Here is a 25,989-nt window from a genome sequence, read left to right as displayed (position 1 = left end):
TTAATAAAATGACAAACACTGTTATAGGTAAAAGACAATTCAGTACATTTAGTTGGATAATATTTTTTAAATTTAAAAATTTTTTTTTTGAGACAGAGTCTCTGTCTCAAAAGACTCTGTCGCCTAGGCTGGAGTGCAATGGCATGATCTCAGCTCACTGCAACCTCTGCATCCCAGGTTTAAGTGATTATCCTGCCTCAGGCTCCCGAGTGGCTGGGACTACAGGAGTGTGCCACCACACCCGGCTAATTTTTATTTTTTATTTTTTGTATTTTTAGTAGAGCTGGGGTTTCACCATGTTAGCCAGGATGGTCTCGATCTCCTGACCTTGTGATTCTCCTGCCTCAGCCTCCCAAAGTGCTGGGATTACAGGTGTGAGCCACTGTACCCAGCCTAGTTGGATAATATTTAAAAATTTGCATGTTTATGAGCTCATAGATTCTTTACCACCATGGTATATTTTAGTCAATGTACTCAAAGTCTTCTGGAATTCCAGAAGTTTTATCAATTTTATTTTCTTCAAACCCAAATTTTCTTTTGGCCCAAGATTTTATTGCAAATATGTTATCAGTCCATCTGTTAACAAGTACTTTATTTGCCTGATGTATTTCTTCAACAACTTGCGGGTCACATTATTTGCATTTTTCAACTTCTGTCTTTAGCTGTTCCCTTTGATCCCAGAGTGAAGAATACTCTTTGGCTAGCATGGTTCACTCCTTCATCTCATGTTGGCCAATTTTAGTTTTTCTGATGCTTTTCTGTAAGTTTGCATGCTTTTGGATTCTCTGAAACAACTGAGATTTCAGAACCTCCAATTTACAGGTCCTTGCATGAAGAATTTTACTTGGAAAAGCCTGATAATAATGAGAAGTTCCAGTTCTCTCACCAACCATATCATTATCAACTAAACTTTGAAGGACTTTTTTCTTTTACTAACACAGCAGTAATGCCTTTCTCTTTGGGAGCAGTCTTCTCCATGTCTTTTTTTTTTTTTTTTTTTTTTTTAAGAGATGAGTCTCGCTAGGTTGGCCAGGTTGATCTTCAACTCCTGGCCTCAAGTAGTCCTCCTGCATCAACCTCCCAAAAGTGCTGCTATTACAGGCGTGAGCCACTGCGCCTGGCCTTCTCCATCTCTTTTAATTGAAATACATCTTTTATTTTAAAAAATGTTTCCATCATGCAGGCTCTCTTTTCTTCTGCACTCAGTCTCTTTTTTCTTTGATATGGTGTGGGCACCAGGCCTTCCAGTGGTGGGGTCTGCACATGGGGTGAGGGGCCAGCTCATTTCTTTTTATTGCTAAATAATTGTCCATTGTCTGATGTACCAGAGTTTATGTATCATCCACCTACTGAAGGACATCTTGGTTACTTCCAGGTTTTGCCAGTTATATGAGAACTTTGTACTTTCTGTTCAGTTTTTCTGTAAACCAAAAAAAAATTGCTCTAAAGAATAAATCTATTAATTTTTTTAAAAAAAGAAAAAAAGAATCTGTCTCTCCATTCATTCAACAAACATTTGTCAAATATCTAATATGTGCCAAACAAAGAATGAAGTACTAGAAGTAATCAATTACGTAAGACATATTTCTTTCAAGGAATGTAGTCTAGTGGGAAAAGTAATTCAGCAATTGGAGTGATATTTGTATTTCAGAAGTGTGTATAGAGTGTTACAGGACCCCAGGAAGGGACCGTCTTAGTCTTAGTTGGTATAGGGGAGGGAGAGATAGAAAAGGCTTTTAAGAAGCCATGTTTAGTTGGAGACTTTTAGAATGAGTATCAGTTGACTAGATAAAAATTTGTGTGTGAGGGCGTGGGCACCTTGGGGAGATAATATTCTATATAGAGTAAACAGTATCAGAAAAGGCATGGAAAGAAGAAATGGCATGGCATGAACAGAGAATTACAAAAAGTTCTTTCCTTCGCAAAAGAAAAGATTGCATTTGAGGGTATTCAGGTCATGAAACTAAGAGGGTAAATGATACCATGAAGGGCCCTCTGTGTTAAATGAATTAGAATTGGTTCTATATCCTGAAGGCTAAGGAAAGTTTCTGATTTAGTTAATATGAGAAGATTCCTCTTTTTTTCTTCTTCAAATACATAGAAATGCTGGATAAAATATAAGCTCCCTTTCTCAGTTTTTTTTTTATTATTATTATTACTACCTGATTAAGTTTGAAAGCAGACAAAGGAAATCTCCAGATACCAGAAGTGACAAGGAAACTCAAACCCAGATATGAAAGAGAGCTAAAGCCAAAATGGCCAATGGGGAGTGGGAACCATACTTTTAAGTGCTATATGAGGTGAAGAGAAAAGACTTCAGGCTTGTGAAAGTCAGAGAATTGCAATTGACCTGTGTCCTTAAAATTGGGAGCCACAAAAGGCCGTGCTGCCCTTGAGGAAGAGTATTCCACAGCATCACTCCCCTGGCTTACAAAAGCAACAGGGACCTGTAAGTGGGGTTATAGGCCTTCAGGGAGTCAGAAACAAGGAATAGGGCCAGAGGGAGAAGATGACCAATGACCCAAGCCTAAGCCAGTCGGCTCATAGCATTCTACTGGCCACAGTGCTTGGTTCAGGGGTGGTTATGTTTTCTAAAAATTTGTTTAGTTGGAGTGAAGCCCAGGACCACGTTTGATGGTTCGGCTCTTTCTTCCTTCTCTGGTTTTGAAGATGGAAGCATGTAGCTCTGAAAGCTGCTGGTTCCATCTTGTGACAACTTGGAAAGTCAGCCAGGATAAAGATGAACCTCTGAAAGGTGGATGAAGAATCCAAAAAATTCTCCCAGTGTGAGACACTGAATCAAAACATCACTGATTATTTCATCTGCTGGTGATGGCATAATAGATTACTCACACTAACCTCCCACAGATAAAGATTATTGAAATGTAGATTTAAAAATTACATATATACATTTATATATTTGCAACAGCTATTTAAAGGCACTGGAAAGGAAGTGAAAGAAAAGATAAACTCAATCTGAAAGGAAGGAACTTGCCCCTGAAGGTCCTCCCCAGTCTATGCCTGGCTCCAGAGGCAGAAATCTTGGGTAACAGGGCTCAGGACTAGTAGAGCAGCCAGAGACTTAGGCAAAAAATCTTGGAAGGGGAGGAGATGCAGAAAGATTAGTCACCAAACCTGCATTTAACATCTGCCCAACTCCTTCATATGTGTGGGGAGGCCCAGGAAATGCAATGAAAAAGCAGCACCTGGAAGCCAAAAGAACAGAGAAGAGGTTTCAACAGATGCTGATGGCAGGGGAGACAGAATTTGGAAATTGAGAGTCCCACCAAATTAACTGCCTGCTAGAACAAAGATCCATCTTCAGAGGAATGTAACAGAATCCAGAGTCATGACAACATATTATACATAATATGTAAGAACCAATCCAAAAATCACTAGACATGTGAAGAAACAGGAAAATGTAACAACGTTGAAAAGAAAAGTAGTCAATAACAAAATATCTTCAAGATGACCAAGTGTTTGTATTCTAAGTCAAAGCTGTTAAAGCAGTCATTATAAATATGCTTAAGGACTATGAAAGAAAATCTGTGTATAGTAATTGAACAAGTAGAAAACCTCAAACAGAGAAAGGGAAATTTTTTCTTTTTTCCTTTTTTTTTTTCCTTTGAGATGGAGCCTCACTCTGTTGCCCAGGCTGGAGTGCAGTGGTGTGGTTTCAGCTCACTGCAAGCTCTGCTTCCCAGGTTCGAGCTATTCTCCTGCCTCAGCCTCCTGAGTAGCTGGGATTAAAAGCATGTACCACCACACCTGGCTAATTTTTTTATTTTTAGTAGAGACAGGGTTTCACCGTGTTGGCCAGGCTGGTGCCGAATCCCTGACCTCAGGTGATCCACCCACCTTGGCCTCCCAAGAGACACTTTTTAAAAGTGAAAATTATAAAACACTAAAGTATAATAACTGAAATGAAAAATGGACCTTACAGCAGATTTGGGACATCAAAGAGTCAATTAACTTGAAGACATCAATAGAAAACACTCAAAGAGCAGAGAGAAAAAAGACTCATGAAAACTAGATAGAGCCTATGAGACCTCTAGGACACTAGCAAGCAGTCTAAGCATACATGTAAGTAGAGTTCCTAAAAGAGCAAAGAGAGAAAATGGGGCAAAAAATTTTGAGAAAATTTCACCAACAGTAAAATTTGGTGAAAAAATATCAACTTATAGATCCAGGAAGCTTAACAAACCCCAAGAAGAATAAGCACAAAGTTAACCACATCAAATACATTTTAATAAAACTGCTGAAATCTTGGCTGCAGTGAGAGAAGAACAACCCTTTACACACAGGGGAGCAATAATACGTAATTACAACTGACTTCTCATTAGACACAGTGGAGGCCAAAAACAATGGCATTACATCATTAGATTTCTACAAGAAATAACGTGCCACTCTAGAATTTTTTTTTTTTTTTTTTTTTTTTTTTGAGTCAGGGTCTCACTCTGTCACCCAGACTGGCATGCAGTGGTGCAATCTTGGCTCACTGCAACCTCCATCTCCTGAATTCAAGCAATTGTCATGCCTCAGCCTTCCAAGTAACTGGGATTACAGGCATGCATCACCACGCCCAGCTGATTTTTGTATTTTTAGTAGAGTCGGGGTTTTGCCATGCTGGGCAGCCTAGTCTCAAACCCCCGAGTTCAAGCTATCTGCCCACCTTGGCCTTACAAAGTGCTGGGATTACAGACATGTGCTACCATACCCGGCCTCTAGAATTACATATCCAGAAAAACTAGTCTTCAGGAATGAAGGTTAACTAAAGATATTTTTCAGAGAAAAACAAGAATTCTTCACCAGCAGACCTGTAATATAAGAAATGCTAAAATAAGTTCTTCAGGCTGAAGAACTAATACTAGAAATAACACTGCAAATGACACTAACTGGTAACTCATATCTTCAGAAATGAATGAAGATCAATAGAAATGGCAAATCAGTGAATAAATATGAAAGACTATAGATTATTTTCTTAATTTCTTTAAAAGACATACTAATGGTTAAAGAAAAATTAAAGCACTGTTTTGTAGGGTTTATAACAGTAGCACAAAGGACTGGGATAAATAGAATTTTGCTGTTACAGACATCTATATTTAGTGTTTATTGGTACAGCATTAACTGTAGATTGTGTTAGTTATGGATGTATATTTTAATTTCTAAAGCAACCAGTAAAACAAAAGTACAAAGAGTTCAGCAAAGGACAATAAAGGCTCACAAAATACTAGTTTACATCCACTAGGATGACTATAATAAAAAAGATAGAACAATAACAAGTGTTCACAAGGATGTGGAGAAATAGGAACTCATACACTGCTAGTGGAAGTGTGCAATATTGCAGCTACTTTGTAAAATAGTTTAGTAGTTTTTTAACAAGTCAAATATAGAGTTACATAAGACCCAGCAGTTCTACTCCTAGATATATACCCAATGGAAATGAAAACCCACATCCACAGAAAAACATATACATGGATGTTAATAGCAGCCTTATTTAAAATAGTAAAAAAGTGGAAACAATCCAAATGTCCATCAGTTGACGAATGGAAAAATAAAATGTAGTATATCCGTACAGTGGCATATTGTTCAGCAATAAAAAGAAATGAAGTACTGATTCATGTTGTAACATGGATGAATCTTGAAAAGTTATGTTAAGTGAAAAAAGCCAGTCACAGAAGACCACATATTGTATTATCATTTATATAAAACATCTAGAATAAGCAAATCTATAGAGAAAGAGAGTTGATTCGTAGTTGCTTTGGGCTGGGGGAATAAGGGGAAGGACAGCTAATGAGTACAGGGTTTCTTTGAAGGGGATGAAAATGATCTATAATTAGATTGTGGTGATGTTTTTACAACCCTATGAATATAGTTTTTAAAACATTGAATTGGGCCAGGCGCAGTGGCTCATGCCTGTAACCCCAGCACTTGGGGAGGCTGAGGTGGGAGAATTGCTTGAGCCCAGGAGTTTGAGACCTTGAGACCAGCCTGGGCAACACAGTAAGATCTCATCTCTATTAAAAAAAAAAAAATTAACTGGGCGTGGTGACATGCACCTGTAGTCCCAACTATTTGGGAAACTGAGATGGGAGGATCACTTGTGCACAGAAGATCAAGGCTGTGACCTTGTGGGGCTATGATTGCCACTGCACTCCATCCTAGGCGACAAAACAAAACCCTGTCTCAAAACAACAACAACAACAAAACATTGAATTCTATACTTTAAATCGGTGAATTGTAATATGAGTTGTATTTCAATAAAGCTGTTTTTAAAAGACAATACTGAATTTTTTTTCAGTTCACCCCAAAAGAGGAACAGAGAAACAGCAAACAGATGAGACAAATAGAAAACACTAAAATGGCCAGTCCAGCCAAATCCAGCCAAATTAAATGTAAATCGACTTAACATTACAATTAAAAGATAGAGATTGTCAAGTTGGATAAAAGCATTACCCAACTATAAACTGTCTACAAGGCATGCACTTAAAAAGGTACAAAGCTTCAAAGTAAAAGGATGGAAAAGGATATACCATGTAAACATAAATAGAGTTAGAATAGATATTTTAATAATGGAAAAGATGGACTTCAAGGAGTACTACCAGAGATAAACAGGGACATTTTATAATTTTTAAAACTCAATATATCAGAGAGACATAATCCCAAATGTATATATGCCTAATTAGCTTCAAAATACATAAAGCATAAAACTGACAGATGGAAGAAAGGATTCAAGTCTACAGTCATACTTGGAGATTTTCATATCCCTTTTAGAGCAGTTAGTAGAACAACTAGGCCAAAAGTCTGTACAGATAGAGAAGATTTTAATAGCACTGTTAACCAGCTTGCCCCAGTTAATATTTATAGAACCTAATACCCAACAAATACAGAATAAACAGTCTTTTTAGGTACCATGGAACTTTTACCAAGATAGACCATATCCAGGGCCGTGAAACAAGTACTTTACAAGTTTCAGAAGATTGAGATCTAACAGAGTATGTTTTCTGATTACAACTGAATTAAACTATAAGTCAGTAACAAAAAGATATTTGGAAAATCTCCAAAGACTTAGAAATTAAACGGTATATTTCTGAAAATATTTTGAACTGAATGATAATAAAAAATGTGTTAGCATTTTGGGGATGCAGTTAAAGCATTGCTTACAGAGAAATTTATAGCTTTAATTGTTCATATTAGAAAGGAAGAAGTATTAAAATGTAATATTTAAGTTACCAGAAGCTGGAAAAAAATAAGCAAATTAAACCCAAGAAAGAAGAAAGTAAAGACAATAGCAGATGGCAGTTAATTAGAAAATAGGCAATAGAAACAATAAATAAAACCAAAATGGGTTTTTTCAAAAGATAAAAAAAATTGAAAACCCCTAGAAAAAGCTCATTGTACCAATACTGATAATGAAGGAGGAGCATCATTATGTATCTGTAAACTTCAAAAAGATAATCAAATTCGAAAAACAACTTTATGCCAATAAATTTGATGCCTTCGATGAAACAAGTTCCTGGAAAAATGTAACTTTCCAAAACTGACACAAAATTAAATTTAAAAACTGAATAGTCTTGGCTGGGCACGGTGGCCCACGCCTGTAATCCCAGCACTTCGGGAGGCCGAGGAGGGTGGATCACGAGGTCAGAAGTTCAAGACCAGCCAGGCCAACATGGTGAAACCCCGTCTCTACTAAAAATACAAAAATAAGCCAGGCATGGTGGTACACGCCTGTAATACCAGCTACTCGGGAGGCTGAGGCAGGAAAATTACTTGCATTTGGGAGGTGGAGGTTGCAGTGAGCTGAGATCGTGCCACTGCACTCCAGCCTGGGTGGCAGAGCGAGACTCTTGTCTCAAAAAAACCCCAAAAACCAAAAAACCCAAAAAACTGAATAGTCTTTTGTGTGTCAAAGAAATTCGCTTTGTGATAGAAAACATTCCTACCGAGAAAACTTCAGGCCCAGAGAGTATCACAAGTGAATTCTCAGACATTTATGAAAGAGACTGTAAAATCTAACAAACGGCTTCAGAAAATAAAGGAAGAAGAAATAACTTATCAACTAATTTTGTGAGGCTAGTGTAATTCACATACTAAAATCTAGTAAAGATATTATGAAAAGTTAAAAATCTCTTATGAACATACATAAAACTCTTTAACAAAATATTAACAAATTGAATCCAGCTATAAATAAAAGAATTAATAGAACATGATCAAATGGGTTTTATCCCAGGAATATAAGATTGGTTTTGTATTTGAAAATAAATAAATGTAATCCACCATATTAATGATAAGGAAAAGAAATGTGGCCATCTCAATAGACACAGAAAAAGCATTTGACCAAAATCAGCATGGGGCTTAAATAAAATTCAGCAAACTGGAATTAGAAGATAGTTTCATCAGTCTGATAAAGGGCATCTACAACATGCCTTCAGCTAACATCATTCTTAATAATAAGCCCCTGAGGACTATGCCTTTAAAACCTGGAACAAGGCAAGGGCAGGGAGCCGAAGGCCCATGGGACATGACCAACTCAGCATTCCACTGGAGGCTATATGATCTAACAACAAACTATTTATCATGAATGCAGGATGTGAGCAAACTCACAACTGCTCCTGCCGACAGGTTTGCTGGAGGCAGTCATTCCCTGGCACTGAGGTTATCTACTGTGACATCTAGAGCCTGTTGTTCAAGGAATGCAGTCTTGCAAGCCTACTCTGGACCGAGCAGCTGACCCCTTCTTCCACCCCACTTCTCACTATCTCTTTTGCTTAATAAATACGAAGGGCTGTGTAAAGCTCAGGGCCCTTGTCCACTAGAGGCAAGGTGCCCCCCACCCCTTCTTCCAAATACACTCTTTTGTCTTTGTCTTTTATTCCCGCATTTGCCCCCGCTTTGTTCAGTCTCCCTAGGACTGTGCGGGTTACACAGTGATGCCTCGAACAGCGACAGAATTGGGTGCTCCACAGGCAAGGATACCATTCCCAAAATTTCTACTCAACATTTTTCTGAATGTCCTTGCCAATGCAATAAGGCAAGGAGAAGTAAAAAAATAAAGATTAAAAAGGAAGAAGTAAAAACGCCCTATTCTCAAACTATTTATATAGTATAATATCCTAAGGAATCAATTTTAAAAGTACTGTAAACAATAAGTAAACTTAACAAAGTCTTGAGATAGAAGGGCAATAAAAAATTAATTGTATTTTTACTTAAATAAGATTTAAAAACCAGTTGTCTTTTAATAGCACCAAAATACTTAAGAATAAATTTAACAAACAGGCACACCTCTACACTGAAAAGTATAAAATACTGCTGAGAGAAATTTAAAAAGGTGTAAATAAATGGAGAAGTATGTTATTTGAGTCCCTAAATTCTGTTTCAGTTGAAGCCAATTAGAGATAGATTTTCCATCGACTTATAATGAAGAGTCTCAAGTAATATGCCGGAGATTGTAGTTTCGTTTTTGTTTTGTTTTGTTTTGTTTCTAAATATTCCATCATTTCTGTGTAACACTAAGCCTGATGATTGGATTTGAGTTTAGCAGACCTGCCCCAGATGGAAGCCTGTTAAGATACCGGGAATTAGATTAGAAGTTATGCTCAGCAACTATGCAGCTGTAGATTAGAGCAGATTTCACTAGCACATATGTTGACAGAATGGGGCCAGTGGTGGTTCATATACCTGTTTGTTATCAAATACCAGGTCTAGATGTTTTTCTCATCCGCAAATGAGAGATCACATAACAATACGGGACTTACAAAACTTTCTGAACAAAGGGAACATCATTATGAAGATTTAGAGGAAGTGCAACTCTCTGAAAATTATTTAGTATAGACATGTAAGAAATTTCAAAACTTTTCTAGCATCCTTAGTTGATTTAGGAAGATACAGCCTCTGTGGAACTGAAATGTAAAAGTATAAGGAACAGGCTGAGTGAGGTGGCTCATGCTTGTAATCCCAGCACTTTGGGAGGCCAAGGCAGGCGGTAACAAGATCAGGAGTTCGAGACCAGCCTGGCCAATATGGTGAAATCCCGTCTCTACTAAAAATACAAAAATTAGCCGGGCATGGTGATGGGCACCTGTAGTCCCAGCTACTCGGGAGGCAGGCAGGAGAATCGTTTGAACCCAGGAGGCAGAGGTTGCAGTGAGCCAAGATCGTGCCACTGCACTCCAGCCTAGGCGACAGAACAAGACTCCATCCCAAAAAAGCAAAAACAAACACACACACACAAAAAGTATAAGGAACAAATAGGCTGAGATGAAAAGGGAACAATAAACATGGAAAGCTACAGGTAAACTGGACATGTAATAGCAGTGAAGATATAAACGGAAGAGAGTGAAAAGCAGGATTCACCCTGAGGTGTACTGAAGCAATGATGTGGAAAACACATTTGAGAAATATTCTCTAAATGCAGAGGAAAAAAAAGAAAGGAGATGAAAACTGTGAGGGAGATGGTAGCTATGGATGACAGACTTTTCTACATCACCAGTGCCAGAACTTGTGAGCCAAAGTTTTCAGGGGAAAAGGTTGTGACTGGAGAGTGTTGTACCGGCTGCATTTTGTTTCATTCTTGAAGGTTACAGACATTCATGTATGCCAGGTTTCAAAATATGCTGTGCACATAGCCTTCTTGGAGAACAAAAACAAATGAACGAAGTTTTAATTGACTGAAAGACAAATCAAAATGAACTTAAGAATAGGATTGATGTTACTAAACACCTTCAGACTTCCAGAGGACTGCCAGCAAGTACAGGGCTCTCCCTTGTTCTTAGAATCCTCAGCAAACCACATTGATTGAACTGAGTCCATGGATGAGGCTGCAGGAATGTGTGTCGTGTTGGCATCTGGATTGCACTTAAAAGCAAACAGTTCCCTCATGAGTTATTCTCCCCAGACAGAATTGTGTAGTTGGGCAAAATAATTCATCTGGTAAACCCTCTCCCTAAGGCATTATTTACCACAAGATCCAGAAGTTCAATTAAATAAGATTATAGTACAATAATGCTTAAAAAACAAACAAACAAAAAACTCCAAAAAAACTGAAAATAAATATTTCAAATGTTAAAAAATTAAATGACTACTAAGTTGTCGTGATTTTTAAATCTTCTACTTTTGAAATGAGCATGTAGTTTTCAATTTAAAAAAGCTATAGATAAAGGAAAATTGATTAAAATGCTGTTAACTAAGCAAAAGGGCATACAAAATAGTGAAACAAAAGCCAGAAACAATTAAGATTTTAATTAAACAGTTAAACTAGAGAACATAAATATTATATAAACAATAGTATTAGCTTAAACAATGTAAAAAGGAACATTTAAAACACTAAACTTTTTAGATTTAAAATTCTTAAATTTTAAAAACAGACATTAAGTTCCTTGTGACTGCTCTACCAGGAAAAAAAAAAAAAAAAAAAACAGACAATAAATGTAAAGTCTTAATTTCTTTGTGCAGTAACCTTCAACCTGAGGCAAACAATTAGAGCACATTCTGATGGCCTTCAAGCTTCAGGGCTTTACGGGTAATTGTTCTTTGGTTGGAGAGCCAAGGGCTGAGGATAGAACTCCTGGTCCCTTTCCTTGTACCTTTTATAGATGACTTGCTTTCACTTCTTAGTGACTACCCTGGTTTGATACTTGAAAACAGAGGCAGGATCAAACTTTTAGCCTTGACTTTGGATCCTGTTCTAACTAACTGCCCAACTCTGAGGAGCTGGTCTTTCACCAGACAGTACTTCCACTCCAGAGATGTCCTGCCCAAGACTGACTCCCGCTCAGCCAGGTTCCTCAGGTTCCGTTGTCCTCCTGTCCTCAAAGGCACTTAGGATGTAGCAAACTGTCTTATTTTTTTACTCCCTACTAGCAAATTCTGCTTTCTAATTAGTAAGCCTATATATGCTACCTTATACTTTTGTCAATTTTTTTGAAACACATTGCATTTTCTATATACATCCTCTGGATTTGGTCTGATATGGTCATCTTTGTGTTCTCTCCTTTGGGCTCTCTTTTTCTGGGACATTGTTCACAATTTGTCCATCCTGAGTGTGTTTCCATAGCAGTTGAAAACCAAAACACAATTGGTTTCTCAATACAGTTATAAACTCCTGAAATCAACAGTGTCTGAGGGCTGAAATCGTGTCTCATACTTTTCTTACGCAACCTAGAATAAAGCAGCTTGGTATTAAAAGAAAAATACTGAAGTGTCAGTAACAGCAGCAAGTAGCATTTCTTTGGCTCTGCATTACCCTCCTAACTGTGGAAACTGGCTTCCTCCAACCCCTTCCCCAACTAGTCCAGGGAGTCTTCAGGGATAGCTCAAGTTTGCCTTTGACTACAATTCTCTAGACTACTCTGTGGGTGGCCATTTCCCCCAGCTATATTCCATGAATGTTTTTCTCTGAGATACCATGCCCCACACCCCTTTCCTTCCTCTTACACTCTGGCTCCTATGCAAAATCTACTGCCACCCCCATGCTCTGATACACAATGTTCTCTGAGACTCAGTTCTTTGGTTTGGTTCTTCAGCTGGTCTAGTTCAAGCGATGCATTGCCCTGCCTCTGCAATACCAACCCGTTCTCTTTACCGTAGCTTATGTGCTTGGATTCACTTTCCTTTAGAATGAATTTTTTCCTAGGAGGATGCTGGAGCCACAGAACAAGTGTTCCCTGCTTCATGGACTAACTCACTAACCAACCATATTAAAACATCTGTTAGTCTTCTAAGGTTGAGTGAAGAAACTGTCTTCTCCAAGATGTCCTTTCAGAATTCCCTCTGCCTCTATCACCTCCAGCTAGATATATATCTCTTCTTTGTACCATGGTTACTCTGAATATGTCCTGGTATATTAGTCCCTTCTCATGCTGCTAATAAAGACATACTTGATACTGGGTAATTTATAAGGAAAGAGATTTAATTGACTCACAGTTCCACGTGGTTGGAGAAGCCTCACAATCATGGTGGAAGGCAAAGGAGGAGCAAAGTCACGTCTTACATGGTGGCAGGCAAGGAGAGCTTGGGCAGGGGAACTCCCATTTATAAAACCATCAGGTCTCATGAGACTTATTCACTACCATGAGAACAGTATGGGGGAAACCGCCCCCATTATTCGTTTATCTCCACTGGCCCCGCCCTTAACACATGGGGATTATTACAATTCAAGGTGAGATTTGGGTGATGATATAGACAAATCATATCACTTGGATATAGTTTTTATCATATTAGATGGTAATTATCTTTTTACTTACCTGATTCCCCATCTAAACTATGAGTTGGTTGAAGGAAGGAGTCATGTCTCATGCATCTTTGAATTCTGAATGTTTAGCTTAGTTCTTGTCAGTTAGTAGGTTCTATAGAGTCGGAAGTTGAGCCTATGATGTACTTGTGTACAACACGATAGATTTGGCTCAAATATTACATCATGTTGATTAATGGCAGTTTTCCATTTGATAAGAATTATCTGGTTCTTTTTCCTTTAAGATTGATGTCAAATCAATTTATTAGACATTTTGATGAGCACCCATGTATCCTAAGTACTGCCTTGTCCCTTGGATATATGGAAATTAGTAAGACATGGTTCCTGCCCAGAAGAAACTTCCCTGGGTCTCCCTTCCTCCATTTCTTTGTTCTTCCTTCTCATTCATCCTTGTCTGGATAAATTTTTACTGAGCCTGGATTTGCATCTAATGGAGTAAATAAACGTAAGGAGGTTAATTATAGCATAGTATACTCAGAGTAACAATCAAAGTGTGTTCCAGATATAGAGATAGCATGGAAGAAAGCATGATAGAATTATTAGGGTGATACGGAGTATCCTGGAGGGGGTGACTTCTGAGTGAGTTATCAAGGGTGAAAAGACACTCTCCATGCTCAGGTCAGTGAAAGGTACTCCGAAAGAAGAAAGAGAATATGCAAAGGCCTAGAGAAGTGAAAGTACCATGTCTTCCAGAAACAATAAGTACTTTGGTATTGTTGCAACATTAAGTTCAGTAGAATGATGATGCAAGCGGTGGTGAGAGATGAAGCTAGGATAATAGGCAATATTTTTAAGTGCCAAAATCTTTTATGTTTAGGTGACTTTTTAGTTAAGAGAATGGTAAGGTCTCTAATATAGCTGATGATATTTATAATCCAAACATGAAGCCATATATTGCTTTACACAAAGTTCTGTGGTCATCTAGCTATATTTTAGTGTTTATTGTATAGGTGGATGAGAATAAAAAAGAAGATGCTCCCTGGAGTTTATAGTCTTGTTGAGGATACAGAATATATCCACACAGACAGTTTAGAGCAGGAGTTCCCAACTCCCAGGCTGCAGACCAGTACCAGCCCATGACTTGTTAGGAACCAGGCTGCACAGCAGGAGGTGAGTGGTGGGCAGGCAGCATTACTGCCTGAGCTCCGCCTCCTGTCACATCAGCGGTGGCATTAGATTCTCACCGGAGCTGGAACCCTGTTGTGAACTGTGCATGCGAGGGATCTAGGTTGCCTGCTCCTTATGAAAATCTAACTAATGCCTGATGATCTGAGGTGGAACAATTTCATCCTGAAACATCGCCCCACCTCACCGCCACTCCCCACCCCATCTGTTGAAAAACCGTCTTCCATGGAACCCGTCCCTGGTGTCAAAAAGTTTGGGGACTCCTTGTTTAGATAGAGCACTTAGCAAGCAATCTACAGACTGGTGCCAATCAAAATTGTAAAGGTGGGGTATAAGCACAATCTTGATGGAGTTGTAGGAATGATTAGGAGAGTGTGTAATTAGAAAGAGACAGCCTGATTTTGGGCTTAAGAAAAACAAGTTCCATAAGAGCTAGCTGAGCGTGGAAAATGCAAAATTGAGGAATGTACTTATAAATTAGAAACTTCTTGATGTTCTGTAGTTTACCATAAAGAAATGGCTCCTGACCGGACGCGGTGGCTTATGCCGGTAATTCCAGCATTTTGGGAGGCCAAGGCGGGCAGGTCATCTGAGACTAAGAGTTCAAGATCAGCCTGGCCAACACGGTGAAACCCCATCTCTACAGAAATATAAAAATTAGCCAGGCATGATGGTGGGTGCCTGTAATCCCGGCTACTCCAGAGGCTCAGGTGGGAGAATCGCTTGAACCCAGGAGGTGGAGGTTGCAGTGAGCTGAGATCGAGCCATTTCACTCCAGCCTGGGTGACAGAGTGAACTCTGTCTCAGAAAAAAAAGACATGACTCCTTACCTAGACCAACAAGTAATCATCTTTAAGCCTTATAATATAAAACAAAAAACAAATTTATTTTTCTTTATCATAAATACATTTATTTTCTTATTCTCTACTAAGGACGGGAGCCTATGTGTTACGTCTTTAGTTAACAGTTATTTTCCACTATTTTTATTTGTATCTTTAGATATTCAGATTGCCCTAGACATTGTTTATTGTTTATATAAAATGGGTCTCTGGGTTTCTGCCAAACTACTGTCAGTCCATACTACACAGAGACTATCTTAGGCCCTCCTTTCATCTGTTTATTATCAAAAATTCACCACAGCCTCTGCCCTTTTCCTTATGGAATATAGGAACCCAAACCTTCTCCTTGCCCCACTAGTTCCTCCCATTCCCACAACTCTCTGGTTGGGTATTCTTCTTCCATTGAGCTAGCGTGGACTTTCGGCAGGCCATGGGGGTTTCTATGCATACCTTCCTAGAACCTTTGATCAGTAAATACATTTTACACTTATATAAACTCAAACTTAGGAGGAGGTGTGTTTTAATCCTCCAAAAGAAGAATGGGGGAACCTTTCACTTTGTATTTATATAATTTATAAATTGTTTAAGTTTGACAATGAGCATTTGCTGTTTTTGTAACTGAAAAGTAAAGATGGTTCAATTTTGAAAAATGAAATCAGGAATAGAGCCTTTTCTACCATTTCAGGTCTATTAAATGAACCTATCTCTCTATATGTGTACATACATGCACACACCCCACTACCAACGTAGTGCAAAATAGTGTTGAAAAACTCATAATAATTTGGAAAGCAAAAGCCATAAAAATGTTGATACTGTATGACCTGAGAACTCTACTTTTGAGAAACAACTTAATGAAATAATTCAAAGGAATGAAAATCTAAAAAATCTATATGTAGCCTTGTCTAGATGCAGAAAAGTTGGGGAAAGAAAACTTTAAAGTCAACATAGGGGGAAGAGTTAGGTAAATAATGATACATCAACTAGATAGAATATTATTGCAACACTGAAAATGACTATTATAAAAACTATGTTAACAACATTGAATGTTTACAGTACGAAGAGAAAAGAATACACAATTATATATACACTGATTATAGCTGTGTATAAAATGAATTGCATGTGGACAACTAGAAAGGAAAGTGGATAATGAAAACAGCTGTTCTAGTGTATTGGAATTATGGGCAAGTTTTGAAATTTTATTGAATGATTTTTCAGTATATAGGAAAAATTTGAGTTTCAGATTGTCAGTTAATTTAAATTATTGTTATTCTGAGAGTTTTGCAGCAAAAAGAAGGAAAGACTCTGGAATCTGAGCCCCTTTCTTCTTTCTCTCATGGACCGAAATAATTACATTGTGGGAAATAAGGAAACTTCTGCTTTCTTAGAAACTTATAAAAATGAACATTATCAGGGTAATGATACTGGAATGGCCTCCTGGGGGAGATTGTAGACTCCATTTTCAGAGATTCTTAAGAAAAATTAGAAAGCGGTATTGATTGATTTATTTATATTACAAAAGATGGATTGGCCGAATGCAGTGACTCATGCCTGTAATCCCAGCACTTTGGGAGGCCGAGGTGGGCAGATCACCTGAGGTCAGGAGTTCGAGACCAACTGTTTGGTGAAACCCTGTCTCTACTAAACATATGAAAATTAGCTGGGCGTTGTGGTGGGCGCATGTAATCCCAGCTACTTGGAAGGCTGAGACAGGAAATCACCTGAACCTGGGAGGTGGAAGTTGCAGCGAGCCTAGATTGTGCCATTGCACTCCAGCCTGGGTGACAACAGTGAAACTCCGTCTCAAAAAAAAAAAAAAAAAAAAAGATGGATCAAATCTGACCATTTTTATAACAGCTTTATTGAAATAAAATTCATTGTGTGCTATAAAATCCTTTTAAAGCACACAATTCAGTAATTATTAATAGATTCACAGTTCTACAACCATTGCCACTCTCTAATTTTAGAACGTTATTATTAAAATACTCATTAGCCATCACACCCCATTGCTCCCTCCCCCAGCCTCTGACAACCAGTAATCTACTTTCTATCTCTATGGATTTGCCTATTCTAGACATGTCATGTAAATGGAATCATACAATATGTGGACTTTTGTACTTTTCTTCTTTTACTTAGCAGAATGTTTTCAAGGTTCATCCATGTTGTAGCATGTATCAATACTTCGTTTCCTTTTATAGTTAAATAATATTCTATTGTGTGATATACCTCATTTTGTTTATCTACTCATCAGTTGATAGACATTTGGATTGTTTCCATTTTTGGACTATTATGAGTAATGCTGCTATGAGTATTTGTGTACAGATTTTTGTGTAGACATATATTTTTAGTTCTTTTGAATATATACCTAAGAATGAAATTGCTGGGTCATGTTGTAAGCCTTTTTGTGGAACTGTCAAACTGTTTTCCAAGGTAGCCGCACCATTTTACATCCCAACTAGCAATGAAGGAGAGTTCCCAGATGATCTTTTGACATCCCCTTCCAGTTCTTAACACACTGCGTGTTAAATAGGAAACCCAAGAATAGATGCTAACTATTCTTACTGATATTGTCCTCACTATTATTAGGGAAAGCTGATAATTACCTTGAGATACATTAACTATATGTAAAATGAAGTTCCTGTATTATTTCCTTTACTACACTGCATCTTGCTTTTGTTATTCTCATTAATTGGTAATGGTATATATTATATTTTATAGAGAGAGATTATAAATGTGTGTGTATAAATTTCTTCCGTTTTCTTCAAGTAAACTACTTGCTCATGGATCTGAAGTCTGTAAATATTAAATACACGGACTCATATATTTAGGGCATGCTGTTTTGTCCTCCTGAGTCCTGAATTGTGCGGTAGTGGAAAGAGATCTACAGATGTTGCTGTGTTATAGCTGCAGGCTATCAGAGCAAGGGAAGATAAAGAAGGAAAGTGGAGACCTGGACCTTAAGCACCAAGATCACTGAGGTTAGAAGTACAGGAGGGTGTGCGTGTGTGTCCTTTTTTTTTTTTTTTTGAGACAGTCGTGCTCTGTCACCCAGGCTGAAGTGCAGTGGTGCCATCTCGGCTTACTGCAACCTCCACCTCCCAGGCTCAAGAGACTCTGGCCCCTCAGCTTCCCGAGTAGCTGGGATTATAGGTGTGCACCACCACTCCTGGCTAATTTTTTTGTATTTTTAGTAGAGATGGGGTTTCACCAGGTTGGCCAGGTTGGTCTCAAACTCCTGGCCTCAAGCAATCCACCCACCTCAGCCTCCGAAAGTCCTGGGATTACAGGTGTGAGCCACCGCGCCCAGCCCTAGATGCCTACTTCCTTTTTTTTTTTTTTTTTTTTTGAGACAGACTCTCACTCTGTCACCCAGGCTGGAGTACAGTGGCACAATCTTGGCTCACTGCAACCTCCGCCTCCTGGGTTCAAGCAATTCTCCTGTCTCAGTCTCCCAAGTAGCTGGGACTACCGGTGCCCGCCACCATGCCTGGCTAATTTTCGTATTTTTAGTAAAGACAGAGTTTCACCATGTTGGCCAGGCTGGTCTTGAACTCTTGACCTCAAGCGATCACCCACCTCGGCCTCCCAAAGTGCTGGGATTACAGGCGTGAGCCACCGTGCCTGGCCAGTGCCTACTTCTTATGTGTGATCTCTTTTCCCTGTCCTCACCTCCTTTTCTGTATTTCTTCTTCCTTACTCCCTTGCTGCCTCCCTGATGTCTTCCTATTTCTGCTTTAAGGGGAAGTTCATATAAAAGAATGTCACATGTGATTAATAATTAAAATGTTGATAATATAAAGACGACCTAGAATAAGCCATTGTGTTACACTGTGTGTTTTTTCCCCCATTGTTACATTTTTAAAATGTTTTCTTTCCTTTCATGCTCATTAATCCAATTCATCTGACAGATATTTACTGAATTTAGTATGTGTCAGGCACTGTTTTGGTACCTGTTTCTCTTCTCCATTGCCTTTTGCTCCTTTTTCTATACCTTTAGATCCTTTCCTTGCCCAAATTGGATGTCAGAGAGACAACTGAGAAAAACAAATTGCGGTGATGGAGTGTCTATGTATATTATATTCTCTGCATATTCTAATAATCATTTCACTGATTTTCTTTGATTTCAAAATATTGTGTGCTTTGATTGAATGAATGCCTCAGAGTGTGTATGGCAAAACATCGCATTTGTGTATACATTGGGTTTAAGGACTTCTTGCTGATTAGCTTACCTTTTTCCAGAATGGTAATATTGATCTGTTCTTGATTTTCTAAGTCTGACAAAATGGAAAGAAAGGTCTGGCAGGAGGAGAAAGAAAGATACAGATCAGAGAAGACAGGCATAGAGGGCAAAAATAAAAAGCTTTGCTAGAGGGAGAGCTATGAGGCAGAGAAGTGGCTAAGGCCCCCAGGCACATAACATATTGTATACGGTATATTACTTACTGCTGCCCCCTGTGTGTCAGTTCAATAAAATAATTCAGTTACAGCTCATGGAGCAAGAAGGAACTTTAGAGATTATTTAATTCGCTTCCAGAATGTGTCATGGAGCATGCAAATAACTCTATTTTCACCCTAATTAATACAAAAGGGGCCAATAATAGGGAAGATAAATTGAATATTTTTGCCATCTTTTATTTATTGGCTGAGAATCCATCTTGTAGTATTCTCGAAGCAGAAATGTTCTCCAACTAGGGAGACAAATAAATAGACCAATATTTTCCCTTTTTTTTTTTTTTTTTTCACATCATGGCATAAAAGAATGATAATTTGTAAAGCACTAGAGCAAACATACAGGGCTACTGTCAACTTAGGTGACTGACCTGAGGTTGAAGCAATCAGTAGCTTGGGAATAAATTGTGTAAACTGCAGTATTGTACTCATTTAATATTGAATTTTATCCTGCAATTAGAAAGCTAACATCTCGGCCGGGCGCGGTGGCTCAAGCCTGTAATCCCAGCACTTTGGGAGGCCGAGATGGGCGGATCACGAGGTCAGGAGATCGAGACCATCCTGGCGAACACCGTGAAACCCCATCTCTACTAAAAAATACAAAAAACTAGCCGGGCGAGGTGGCGGGCGCCTGTAGTCCCAGCTACTCGGGAGGCTGAGGCAGGAGAATGGCGTGAACCCGGGAGGCGGAGCTTGCAGTGAGCTGAGATCCGGCCACTGCACTCCAGCCCGGGCGACAGAGCGAGACTCTGTCTCAAAAAAAAAAAAAAAGAAAGCTAACATCTCATCTCGGTGACTTGATTTTAAAAAAGGAAGCTAACATGTTTTGGCATGAATAAGATAGCTGTAAATATTGGCCTGATTAACTTTGTCATCTTTTTTTTTTTTCTTTTTCTTGGTCTTACTGTGTCACTCAGGCTGCTCACTGCAGCCCCGACCTCCTGGGTTCAAGCAGTTCTCCTGCCTCAGCTTCCTGAGTAGCTGGGTATACAGGTGCATGCCACCATGCCTAGTTAATTTTTTTTTTAATTTCATAGAGACAGGGTCTTGCTGTGTTGCACAGGCTGATCTGAAACTCCTGGACTCGAGTGATTCTCCTTCCTCGCCCTCCCAAAGTGCTAGGATTGTAGGCATGAGCCACTGTGCCTGGCCTCTATGGCTTCTTATATATATAGATACATGATGTTGTGGCTGGTAGTGTAATGTATTAGGTATAGCTACATCAGGGGAAAAAAGTGCATATTTTAGATGATTAAATCTGGCCTCTGACTTTTAATTTTTTATAACCACTTGGGTTTTGGAAAAAATTTGAGTGAGGATGTTGGACTCTAAGCTCTAGATCTTTGGACTCATCAAGCCTTGAATAAGAGGGTATGTGGGGCTTGAAAGTGATCTAATATGTTTTTTATAGGTATCTAACATTCTATAGTATTTTAAAAATTACATCTATGTTTTCATATAACATTTTAGTTCTCTGCATTTTCCCCTTTAGTTCTAAGGGAATTGTTTGGACCTATAATGAGAGATCTTCTTTTAAAATTACATTAATGTTTGGCATATATATTATACATATTTGTAAGTTATGAATATAATATTTGTAAGTTATGAATCATATAAAAAGCTAACGCCCATGAACCTATCACAACGTTAGTGTTAAGTTAGTCTGTGTTAGTCAGTGCTGGGCGTGGGGCAGCAACTTGAACATTCTCATCCTAAGTCCAGTGCTCTTCCTAATAAGTATCTGTAAACAAATTGAAACCAATGACAACAAATATTGGTAAGGATGTGGAGAAACTGGATCACTCATACATTGCTGTTGAGAGTATAAAATGGTATAACTGCTCTGCAAAATAGTTTGGCAGTTTCTTTAAAAACTAAGCATACCTTTTTTCTTTTTTTTTTTTTTTTTTGAGGCAGAGTCCTGCTCTGTCACCTAGGCTGGAGTGCAGTGGTGCAATCTCAGCTCACTGCACCTCTGCTTCCTGGGTTCAAGTGATTCTTGTGCCTAGCCTCCCAAGTAGCTGGGATTACGGGCACCTGCCACGACACCCAGCTAATTTTTTTGTATTTTTAGTAGAGATAAGGTTTCGCCATGTTGGCCAGGCTGGTCTCGAACTCCTGACCTCAAGTGATCCACCTGCCTAGGCCTCCCAAAGTGCTGGGATTACGGGCATGAGCCACTGTGCCTGGCCTAAACATGTAACTTTCATATGACCCAGCAATTACACTCCTGGGCATTTATTCCAGAGAAATGAAAATTTAACACAAAAACCTTTGTATGAATATTCATAGCAGCTCAATTTGTAATACCCCAAAAGTGGAATCAGTTCAAATGTTCTTCAGTAGGTTAAACAAACTATGGTACATGTATAATATGGAATACTATTAACAATACCATGCAAGGAACCGTTGATGCGTGTAATGTCTTAGTCTCTTCAAGCAGCTGTAACAAAGTACCATAAATTGGGCTGCTCATATAAACAACATAAATTTATTTCTCAAAGTTTTAGAGGCTGGGAAGTTCCAGAACAAGGTACCTACAGATTCAATGTCTGGTGAGAACCCATTTCCTGGCTCATAAAATGGTACCTTCTAGGTGTGTTCCCACAGGGTGGAAGGAACAAGACAGCTTTCTGGGGCCTCTGTTATAAGAGCATTAATCCAATTAGTGAGGGCTCTGCCCCCATGTTTTAGTCACCTCCCCAAAACTCACTTCCTCATACAATTACAATGGACATTAGGTTTTAACATTTATTTTGAGCGGGACACAGACACTCAGACCATAGCATACAACAACCTGAGTGACAGGGAATTATGCTTACTGACAAAAGCCAGTCTCAAAAGTTTACATATTGTATGAATCCATTTATTTAACATTCTTGAAATCATAGAGATGGAGAACTGATTAATGGTTGCCAGGGAATGGGGGAGGTAATAGAGGTGGATGTGGCTATAGAAAGGCAACATGAGGGATCCTAGTGGTGATGGAGTGGTTGTGTGCTTGACTGTAATAGTGGAGACACAGACCCACACATGATAAAATTGTATAAAGCTAAATACATCCCCTACACCCCCCTGACAAGAGTACAAGTAAAACAGGAAATCTGAATGAAATCAGTGGATTGTATCAATGTCAACATCATAGTTGTGATATTATAATTTTGCAAAATGTTACCATTGGGGAAACTGGGCAAAGGGATATCTGTATTCTTTCTTACAGGTGCATATCATTGCACCATTATCTCAAAGTGAAAAAATGCAATTTTAAATTACGGTTCAAATTTTTAAGAACTATAGCATATTCATTTTATTAATAATTATTTATTAAATTATTTATAAATGAATGAAATCTTGAAATGGAAGGGATCTTTGAATGATGCACTCTAGTCCTGGCACTGTTGTTGGTAGGTGTTTGCTACAATCTCATTTTAGTAAACTAGGCAGGTATTTCTGAGAGGTTTCTATTTAGCTTTTGTTTATACCACTTTCCCCGTAAATTTAATCTGAATAACCTGAAGAGCTTGTAAGATGCATGTTCTCAGGCTTACTCCCTACAGATTCTGATTCAGTAGGTCTAGGGGTGGATTCTGGCAACCTACAATTAAAGAATTTTATCAACTGACTGTGATTCAAGAGATCAGTCCATTGAATTCTGGCTCAAGAGATGAACAATTATGAACAATAAATCATACTTGTTATGGTGAGTAAATAAGAGCCCTTTAAATTTCTCTGTGGCATAGAGGATTTGTAGTTAGGTGAGAATTTTAATAGCAAAGTACTGATAAAATTTTCCAAACACCCACGTGTTGAAGAAAGAATGTTTGACCAAACTGAAGGTTTTACTTGCTCGGAATCAACAAGAACTTTGAACAAAAAGAGCTTGCGCTAGGTTCTTACGTTGAAGGAGCCCTTCCCGTCTCTTAGCTGCCTGACCACTCGTGATTTATTTGGTACAAAGAAGGCAAAGACTCCTGCTTTAGTTACACAGACCGTGCCAAAGGAAGGATACTAGCGTGAAGAATGCCAAAGCACTTTATAAGCTCTGAAAATAATCTATTCATTTAATTCTTTATGTTTTGTAAATGAGGTTCCAACTAAAGCACTTGGCCAGTCCTTTTATCCCCCCCTACACCCTGGTAGTCAAGTCACTTAAAATGATTGCTGTTATTGAAAAGCAGATATAGAGAAATTCTATTCTACCTTTTGGGATGCCTAGGTTGCAGTTTGTTGAAATCTGAGTGACCCTCTCTGCTCTACACCTGGGGCCAATAATCAGAACATCTTCTCTTGGGCTTATGTCAGAGTCCAGTCCTACTGTTTCCCAAAATCCTGGATATACACATTGAATTGGTGAGTTGTCCTGTGAAAGCCACTCTCTCTGGGCTTGAGGCTAGGAAGGATTTCCCAACTCCTTCCTTTCCAGAGTGATCACAGGAGAACAAGTACATCTCTCCAAAGAAGCCTCTGCAAATCATCCCTGCTCTTGACCCCAGATATGACTCAGGAATGGTGAGGCATTGGAGAACCAGCCCTGACCCATTTGGCTTTTATTGTGTGTATTTTTTGGGCACCTCATTTTGATGTGCAGCTTTTATTTTCTCTTTGTGCCTCATAGCACAAAGCACATAGCATTTTGTGTTTTATATAAGTTGGTATTTTGTGTAGTAAAGAGACAAAAATATATATAAGAATGAGACACACTGAATTTCAGATATTTTCCTCTGCAGATGAAGGGAAAGATGGGGAATTTATGGAGAGAGGGTTTAGGTCTAGTCATAACGTTTTATTTCTTCTTAGAAAAGAGTTTTAATATAGTAAACTGTTGACATCTGTTTACATTTAGTGGTAGGTTTTATATTACTTTCCTAATTTTCTATATGGATATTTTTTCCTGAATTTGGAAATGTTTTGTAATTTAGAATTATTAATAGATGGAAAAATCAATCTAGGTTGCAGTAATTTTTCTGCTTTAAGTTTATCTCTCTTAATTCTGAAAGACAGAGAAAACAGAAATCATCTGGTAGAAGCTGTCCCACCTCCCCACCCTCAGCTGTGCATCTATCCTACACCCTTCCTTCTGCTCTAGGGACGGCGGAGCTGGTGTCTCTCCTTGAATCCAAGTCCACCCCCTTTGTCCCCTCTTTGGATCCCTCCCTTCCAACCTCTCAGGAACCTTTGTGCTATTTAGCTGTCAACATCTCACTTTTCTGTCAACATTTAAATATGTGCTAGTTTCTCTTGGCTTTAAAAAACCTCTGCCTCAAGCCTCCTAATGCTCTATGTCTGTCCTCCCCTTCATAGTCGAACTTCTCTTAAGGGATATCTACCTGGTTGTCTTTAATATCACACCTCATACACTTTAATCTACTCCAGTCTGGCTTCTCTACCATGAAATTGCTCTTATCAAGGTCAACAGTGACTTCCATGTCATTGAATCCAATGGATACTTTCCAGTCTCCAGCCTTTGACACCGTTGACCACTCACTTCTCAAAATCCTTTCTATGATTTCTGTGTTACAACATTCTCGTTTTCTTCTACCCTATCTGATCTTCCGTGCTCTCTTTTATCAGCTTGTCTTTTTTTTAACCCAACCATTAAATAGTGAAGTTTCTCAGGAGTCAGTCCTAAACCTTTTCTCACTCTAATTTTTTTGCTCAGGTGATGACGGCTACTCCCATGGCTTATTACTTTCCCTGTGAGTCCCACACCTCTACCTCCATTTCTAACCTCTGTTTTTCCTGCCATAGACCTGTACATACAGCTGCCTGCTAAATATCACTTGCATGACTCATAGACACTTTACTCTCAACATGTTCAAAACTGAACTCATCCTTACCCCTATGTTTTTGTCCTTCGGTGTTTTTGAAAATGGCACTAGAATCCATCTACTCAAGCCAGAAACTTGGGGGTCCTACTTGATTTCTTCCTCACTATCACCCACTGAGGCAGGAGGATCATTTGAACCTGGGAAGCAGAGGTTGCAGTGAACTGGGATCATGCCACTGAACTTTAGCCTGGGTGCTAGAGCGAGACCCTGTCTCAAAAAATATATATATATTTTTTAATTTTCTTATCGAGGTCTGATTTACATATAGTGAAATGCTGAGATTTTAAGTTGTACAGTTTGTTCAGCTTTAACAAATGCATTTATTAGTGTAGGCCTCATCCCTATTAAGATACAGAACAGGCTGCACATAGTGGCACATGCCTGTAATCCCAGCACTTTGAGAGACTGAGGCAGGAGGATCACTTGAGCCCAGGGGAGTTCAAGATAAGCCTGGGCAGCATAGCAAGACCCTATCTCTACAAAAAATAAAAAGTCAGCC

General features: G+C 38.7%; 1 protein-coding gene and 1 pseudogene across 1 annotated transcript in view; one reads left to right on the top strand and one right to left on the bottom strand.

The window, feature by feature from the left end:
- Window positions 1-25,989, top strand: part of DIPK1A (divergent protein kinase domain 1A) — a 120,212-nt gene that overhangs the window by 32,722 nt on the left and 61,501 nt on the right. The window lies entirely within an intron of this gene.
- On the bottom strand, window positions 331-15,619 carry LOC103886810 (annotated as a pseudogene).

The sequence above is a fragment of the Papio anubis genome, chromosome 1, assembly GCF_008728515.1.
Source record: "Papio anubis isolate 15944 chromosome 1, Panubis1.0, whole genome shotgun sequence".
NCBI lineage: Eukaryota > Metazoa > Chordata > Mammalia > Primates > Cercopithecidae > Papio > Papio anubis.
This window is presented reverse-complemented; position numbering and strand designations above follow the sequence as displayed.